The sequence below is a fragment of the Peromyscus californicus genome, unplaced genomic scaffold (assembly GCF_007827085.1).
Source record: "Peromyscus californicus insignis strain IS unplaced genomic scaffold, ASM782708v3 Scaffold_19__1_contigs__length_69161282, whole genome shotgun sequence".
Lineage (NCBI taxonomy): Eukaryota > Metazoa > Chordata > Mammalia > Rodentia > Cricetidae > Peromyscus > Peromyscus californicus.
Window position 1 is genome coordinate 26,732,467 of NW_026294491.1, and position 7,725 is coordinate 26,740,191.

A 7,725-nucleotide genomic window follows, 5' to 3' on the forward strand; every position below is an offset into this window, starting at 1 on the left:
ATTGGAGTGAGGGTTGAACCCGGGCGGAAGCCCTACCGTATGTCTCCTAAGAAAGGGGCGTTGGAGCGGGGAAGGAGGCGCTGGAACGCGCGGCAGCTCTACCGCGCAAGTCCTGAGGTTGCGGGTGCGCTCCCGTTCTTGGGTGGTAGCCTTGGGCGTTCCAGTCCCAGACGGTTAATCGAATAGATGTTAACCGAATGCCCAGGGCTTGTCAGACGGCTTTGTGTGATGTGGCAGTGGTGTCAAAACAAAGCCCTGTCCTCACAGAGCTTTCGTGAGTGGAGAGAAGTCCGGGTACATTCAGATAGTGACACCGTGAAGGGACATAGCGAAAAAGAGGGAGATCGAGGGGGAGGGGCTACTATTTAAAATAGCTTAATTATAGCAGAAGCTCATTTTACAGAATTCTGGAGGAACAGGGACACGTGACCGTCTGAAGGAAGGGTGGTTCGAGTGGAAGGAACGACAGACATGTAAAGGCTCGGAATGGGGACTTTCGTGGCGGAGTAGTTGGGGGATTGAGGAGGAGGAGCTTACAGGAGTCCCTACAGAGTGGAGCCAGTCAGGATGCGGCTCAGCCGGACCTCCCACTCCAGTGACAGCAACTTCGTGAAGGTGGCCCATGACTTCCACTTGGCCAGATCCACCGGTTATGTCTTAGTCCTTACATTATGGTTTGACAAGCAACTACAACAGTAAGCCCAATCAAAGTTAAAAAAATTTTTTGTTTTTTTTCTCTTCTCGAGACAAGGTTTCTCTATGTAACAGTCCTGGAACTCGCTGCCTCTGCCTCCTGAGTGCTGGGATTAAAGGCGTGCACCACCACCTGCCTGGCTAAAGATTTTATATATAAAATCAAGGTCTCACTGTGTAGCCTTGGCTGGACTGGAACTCGCTCTGTAGATAGACCAGGCTGGCCTCAAACTTGCAGTGATCCTTCCGCTTTCCACATCTGACTGAATTCTGGATATATTTTGAAAACAGTTTTGTTTTGCTTCTGCAGTGGATGTATGTTCAGTGTGAGAGAAACAGACGACTTCTGGCCAATCACAATATCCTTGGCCTGAATAATTAGGCAGAATTTCTGTTGTTACACCTAGTCCGTTATACGCCACGAGGAAGGAGAGAGACTTCACCACATGACGCGGTTCACTGATCGAACAGGGCTGCAGGACAGGAATTGGGAGCCTTGTTTCTCCTGACAACCCTGAGCAGGGGCAGAAGCGGGGTTTATAAGCACAAAAATCATATTTGTTGCCAAGTTACAGTTACAGTTTTCACCAATCAGAAATCAAAGATTAGGGACTTCCCTTGTGTGTTCCGTCATCGTCAACTGACATACAATACATGCTTTTCAGTCCAGCCAATCAGATTCACTTGTTCCTTTTGTTGTTAGGAACAACCATGTTTCTAGAGAACTGAAGATGTATAACGACTGTTTCTATGGTTTAGGGAGGAGGTTGGTCAGTCATTGGAAAGTTCTCAGCCACCCTAGGGCTTGGGAACCTGAACTTTATTTTCCCCTTATAGGTAAAATGGAGTCTGAAGTCAAAATGGCAGTACTCAGGCCAAGGTGTTTTTGTTTGCTCCCTTCACTGTGTACTTGAACTGGAGAAATAGGGAAGTCCATGAAAGGGACAGTTTGTTAGGAATAATAATAATAATATTATTATTATTATTATTATTATTATTAATTTATGGTTTTTCGAGACAGGGTTTCTCTGTGTAACAGCCCTTGCTGTCCTGGAACCCATTCTGTAGACCAGACTGGCCTTGAACTCACAGAGATCCACCTGCCTCTGCCTGGGATTAAAGGCGTGCACCACCACTGCCGGGCTAGGAAAAATATTAAATGTTTGGTTTAGGGCAGATGTTTTGGTGATGTGAACGGCAGTTAGGAGGTTGTGCAAGTGAAGAGCACTGGGAAGATTGAGGGCTGAGGGTTGAATTCAGTGGTGACCAGGCTTAGCATGACCCTAGCATGACCCTGGCAATGCTGCTCCCCACCCCACCCCCCACCCCCACAAAAAGGCAAGAAACCTAATTTTGGAAATGGATGTGAATGCTTTTTGCTTTTTTGTTTTGTTTTGTTTTGGATTTTTGAGACAGGGTTTCTCTGTGTAGCTTTGGCTGTCCTGGAACTCAGTTTGTAGACCAGGCTGGCCTCGAACTCACAGAGATCAGTCTGCCTGGGATTAAAGGCGTGCGCCACCACTGCTTGGCTTGGACACAGATGCTTTTTAACGCATGCTATGGGACTAACTACAGCAAGATGTGAGCGCCGAGGAGAGGGGAGTTGGATTACGAAGGCCTCCATCACCTGGTGTTTAGAGGGTTGGAAGGAGAGGGACTCCAAGGGAAGGTGCTGAGGTGTGTTGTGAGGGAAGGAAATGCGTTACAAGTGATGTGAATGTTTGCAGGGGAGGAAGGAAGGGTCCAAACCATCCAACTATGTTGAGGCCAAGCAATATAAGGACTGAGAAGTGATGGCATTATGTGACGGAATTGTTTCAAGTGCGTTCCTGAGGGGTTCTGTGTTGTTTTAACATGGAGTATATTATAGCATTTTGTATATGGATCAGAGCTGCAGGACAAGCACTCAGGACACATTTTTAGGAGAGGCAGCCCAGCAGGTATGGAGGTAGGGACGTTGGGAACCTTCTCTTCACTTTCTCAGTTCTCTAAGGAGCAAGGCTGTGTGTCCCAGTGTTCTCTTTGCCGAGCACTCGTGACTCTCTGTATTGAAGAAATCAATGTCCCTCTCACAAGACAGCCCTGCATTTGAATGGACTGATGGGTTCCTAGTGTGTTAATGGTTAAATCCTGGACAGGGGAGCTTTGAAACGACCCTTCCCGAGGTTTGGTGACCGAGGACTATAATGTCCACCTTACATCTCTGCTAAGTGAGTTCTCTTCTGTAGTAGAAGATTTTAAAGTGTGTTACTTTTGTTTATGTTGCATTTGTTTAACTCTGTGAAGCTGTGTTACTGTGCCTGTCTAAAACACCTGATGGTCTAATAAAGAACTGGCTAACAGCAAGGCAGGAGAAAGGCTAGGCAGGGCTGGCAGGCCGAGAGAATAAACAGGAGGAGAAATCTGGGAAGAGTGTTGGCGGTCTAAGATCTAGCAGCCAGAGAAGAAGGAGGACTCCAGGTGCCAGCTACCCAGCTACACAGCAAGCCACGGAGCAAGAGTAAGATTTACAGAAGTTAGAGAAAAGGAAAGTCTAGAGGCAAAGATAGTGGCGGTAATTTAAGATAAGGAAAGCTGGCTAGAAACTAAGCCAAGCTAAGGCCAGGCATTCATAAGTAATAATAAGCCCCTGTGTGTGATTCATTTGGGAGGTGCGTGGCACCCTTGTCCCCCGAAAAAGACCAAAGAGCCAAACAACAACCTACCACACTCTTCTTTCTTTTCCTAGGTGTCAGAAGCCCTCTTCTGCTGAGTACAGGTGCTTCAGTCTGTGAACAGGGTACTTACTTAACCTGGGGGAAACCTGTTTTTCAGTGTGCTAAGGACCTGGACTGGGACTGTGGTGAGCCCTCCCTCTTTTCCTGCATAAAAAAATGACAAAGTCTTATTTAAAAGTTCAATCGAATCAGTTGTTCTGGCTCCTTGACAGGGTGGCAGGTGTCTTAGTCACTGTTCCGCCGCTGTGAAGAGACACCAAGACCATGGGGGCTCTTATCAAAGAAAACATTTAACTGGGGCTGGCTTACGGTTTCAGAGGCTTAGTCCAGGCACATCATGCAGGGAGCATGGCGGCAGGCAGGCAGGTTTGGTGCTGGAGCAGTAGTTAAGAGCTACATCCTGAACCTTGAGGGCCTGACATAGGCTTTTGAAACCTCAAAGCGCATCCCCAGTGTCACACTGCCTCTAACAAGGCCACACCTCCTAAGCCTTCTCAAATTGTACCTCTCCCTGATGACTAAGCCTTCAAATAGATGAACTTATGGGGGACATTTTTATCAAACCATCACAGCAGGTCCCAATTAGTAAGGATCTGGAGAGGTGGCTGAGCATTCCTGGGGTGGACGTGGGTGGTGGGTGGTCCCTAGCAGGGAGCTGCTTATGTCCCAGTTTCCCATTCTTTCCTCTGCTGCTGGGCTTGGGTCCCTCCTCCTCCTCCCCTCCCTCCTCTCTTCCCCCCTCATTCCCTTCCTTCCTCTCTCAACTCCCTCTCTCCTTCCCTTTTGTGGTACAGGGAACCCAGAACAACAGGCACAGTGCACAGAGCAGGCCGCTCCTCCATCGCCGAGCCTCACCCCTAGCTCCTACCAGAACTACTTCTGTCCTGAGCCTGAGGACCAGCCTAAATGGCCTCTATGTTGTCAGATTTCTCAGTCCAAAGCCTGCCAAGAGAATCACATTCCTCAGTTCATGCTAAACATTTCGGTTCTTGGTTTTAGATTTTGTTTAAAAATAATAGATAGATAGATAGATAGATAGATAGATAGATAGATTGATAGATAGATAGATAAATGTGCTGCGTGGTGGTTGCACATGCCTTAATCTCAGCACTGGGGAGGCAGAGGCAGGTGGATCTCTGTGAGGTTGAGGCCAGCCTGGTCTACAGAGTGAGTTCCAAGACAGCCAGGGCTACACAGAGAAACCCTGTCTCAAAAAAATCAAATCAAATCAAAACAAAAGAAAGCCCCAAACAACAAACAAATAATACAATAAAACAACTTGTAAAGTTGGACACGGTGGCTCATACTTGTAATATTATTACTTGGGAGGCTGAGGCAGGAGGATTGCTGTGAGTTCAGGGCCAGCCTGACCTACAAAGTGAGATCATGTCTCCAAAGCAAAACAAGAACCCTGTCTGGGAGAAACTGTAGTTACACCCTTTCTCCTTTAAATGCAGGTGCTTGCTCTCCCTGCCGCCCAGGCAAGCCTCAACTTGCTGTGATCCCCCTGCTTCAACTTCCCAAATGCTGAAATCACGGTTTTGTTCTGAGAGAAAGCCTGAAAACTTCTTTCCTGGCCAGCTGGACTGCTGAGGCTTAAGCACAGAGCTCTCAGATGGCCTCCACTGTGAATACCCAGAGGTCACTGTGAAAGCTTCTTCACATCGCTTTGCCACTGACCTGAACCCACGCTGGGATAGGTTGCTGTCAGCGCAGAGTCCGTCTCAGCACACCTGGCTGCGATGTCCCTCTAGTCTTCTGTCTCCCTCCGTTGCCTCCCCACATCTAAAATCCCTCCTCGCTCGTCTATCTGCTCATCCTCAATTATCTTTTCCATCTGTCCAATTCTCACTCGTTCTTTAGGGCGCCGCGGGAAGCTCGTCGCTTCTGTGAAGTGACACATGTAATTTAGTCGTCACATGTCTGCTCTGGAGGCCAGAGCTTTAGGGGTCCCGAGATGCAGCATGAAGAAGGGTAGCCGCTGACCTCAGGGAGCCCAGACAGAGAATGACAGCAGGACTATGTGTAAACTCCAGGGACTGACATCTGAGCCTGAGAGAGTGCCTCCTTCCTCCCAGACCAGAACCCTCCCTGCTTCGAATTCTGTCATTTAAGCCTGGGTCCCATCTAGAAGTCACCTCCTCTGCCTTGCACAGTTGGTGTTCTCTTCCTGTGAGTCTTTACACCCTCCTTTCAGCCAAACCAAGATGGGGGAGACCTTAACCCCATTTTCCTCCTGGCCCGAGCACAGGGCCTACCAGACTTGCTTTGGTTCCTGATGTCTGTGTGGTTGGCTTGCTCCGTGGCTGTGGGCCTGTGTCGTCATGACAGTGGTACAGTGAACATTTCACTTTACGATATCCAGGAAGGAGAGGGAGGGCCAGAGGGAAGGAAAGACAGACTGACTTGTCACAGGCCTGCCCTCAGTGATCTTTTTTCCAAACAGGCCTCCAGTGGTGGTGCATGCCTTTATCCCAGCACTCGAGAGGCAGAGGCAGGTGGATCTCTGTGAGTTCCAGGCCAGTCTGGTCTACAGAGCGAGTTCCAGGATGGCCAGGGCTACACAGAGAAACCCTGTCCCCCCCCCCTCCCCCCGAGACAGGGTTTCTCTGTGTAGCATTGGCATTGTTCCTGGAACTCACTCTGTAGCCCAGGCTGGCCTGGAACTCACAGAGATCCCCCTGCCTCTGCTTCCTAAGTGCTGGGATTAAAGGTGTGTGCCACCACAGCCCAGCTGACAAACCCGGTCTTGAAAAAACAAACAAACAAACAAACAAACAAACAGGCTCATTCATACCAGTGCTGACAGACACCCATTGGTAAGCTATTCTCCCATGGTCCTCAGTAACACACACCACAGCGTGGAGACCAAGCCGGTGTTGGGACAATTTCTATCCAAGAATTTCCTTTCATAAAGTTGTGGGACTCAGAATCTCACCTTCAATACTCTGTTTAACGACAGTGTACATTAGCAGGCAGGCAGACAGGGCAGGGAAGGAAACCGTGGCAATGGGGACAGAGGTCTGTGCTCCGAATCCACCAAGGCTCAGTTTCACCCTGCCCTGCAACAGTGGTTCCTGCTACAGAGAGGCAGTGTGGGTCCGAGGAGGACCCATTGCCCAGCATTCATGAGAGTCCCAGGTCAACCCTCACACCCCTAAAGAGAAAAGGAAAGAAAATGAAAACTTCACACTGCAGGTGATGAACGTAATTCACTCAGGAGCATGAATGGCTGGGAGGTAACTGGATTTTCACTTCGGGCTTCAACACTTTTTTTTCTATTCTCTCTCTCTCTCTCTCTCTCTCTCTCTCTCTCTCTCTCTCTCTCTCCCTCTCCCTCTCCCTCTCCCTCTCCCTCTCCCTCTCCCTCTCCCTCTCCCTCTCCCTCTCCCTCTCCCTCTCCCTCTCCCTCTCCCTCTCCCTCTCCCTCTCCCTCTCCCTCTCCCTCTCCCTCTCCCCCCCTTTTTCCCCTCTCTTCCAAGACAGGATTTCTCTGTGTAACTCTAGCTGGCCTGTAACTCACTCTGTAGCCCAGACTGGCCTTGAATTCATAGATCCACCTGCCTCTGCCTTCCAAGTGTTGGGATTAAAGGCGTGCATTACCACATTCTCCCCAAACTCCTCACAAGACAGGTTCTCTCTATGTATCCCTGGCAGTCCTGGTACTCACTATGTATATGTAGACAAGTCGGCCTCAAACTCAGAGATCTGCCTACTTTACCTCCGGAGTGCTGGGATGAAGTTTTTCATTTCCTTGTTTTGTATGTGTGTGTGGAGGCGGGGTGGCACTCATGCCATGAAACACGTGTGACAGCCAGAGGAGAATTTCTGAAATTCAGTTCTTTTTCCATTACATGGGTCCCAGGGATCGAACTGAGGTCAACAGGCTTGGCATCAAGTGCCTTTACCTGCTGAGCTGTCTCTATGGCCCCAATAAAAAGTAAATGTAATAGGTTTGGGGACATGGCTGGAGAGGTGGCTTAGTTGGGAACACGCTTTGCAATGAGGTCTGAAGTCTGGTCTCCGGTGTCCACATGAGCTGCTTGGCACAGTGGTGTGCACCTGTCCTTTTAGCAATGGAGAGGTGGAGTCAGGGCCCCCCTGTGCTTTGCTGGCCAGCCAGCCTAGCTGAATGATGAGCTCCAAATTCGGTGAGAGACACTGTCTCAAAAAATAAGGTGAAGCCAGGCTGTGGTGGTGGTGGTGGTGGTGGCAGCGGCGGCGCACGCCTTTAATCCCAGCACTTGGGAGGCAGAAGCAGGTGGATCTCTGTGAGTTCAAGGCCAGTCTGGTCTACAGAGCGAGTTCTAGGACA

At 49.4% G+C, this 7,725-nt stretch overlaps 1 long non-coding RNA gene across 1 annotated transcript; it reads left to right on the forward strand.

Moving 5' to 3' along the window:
- Positions 1-79: 79 nt before the first annotated feature.
- Positions 80-5,910, forward strand: LOC128114728 (uncharacterized). The gene is made up of 3 exons (XR_008219871.1): positions 80-695; positions 3,422-3,535; positions 4,868-5,910. It is a non-coding gene; the product is annotated as an uncharacterized LOC128114728 (long non-coding RNA).
- Positions 5,911-7,725: the final 1,815 nt, after the last annotated feature.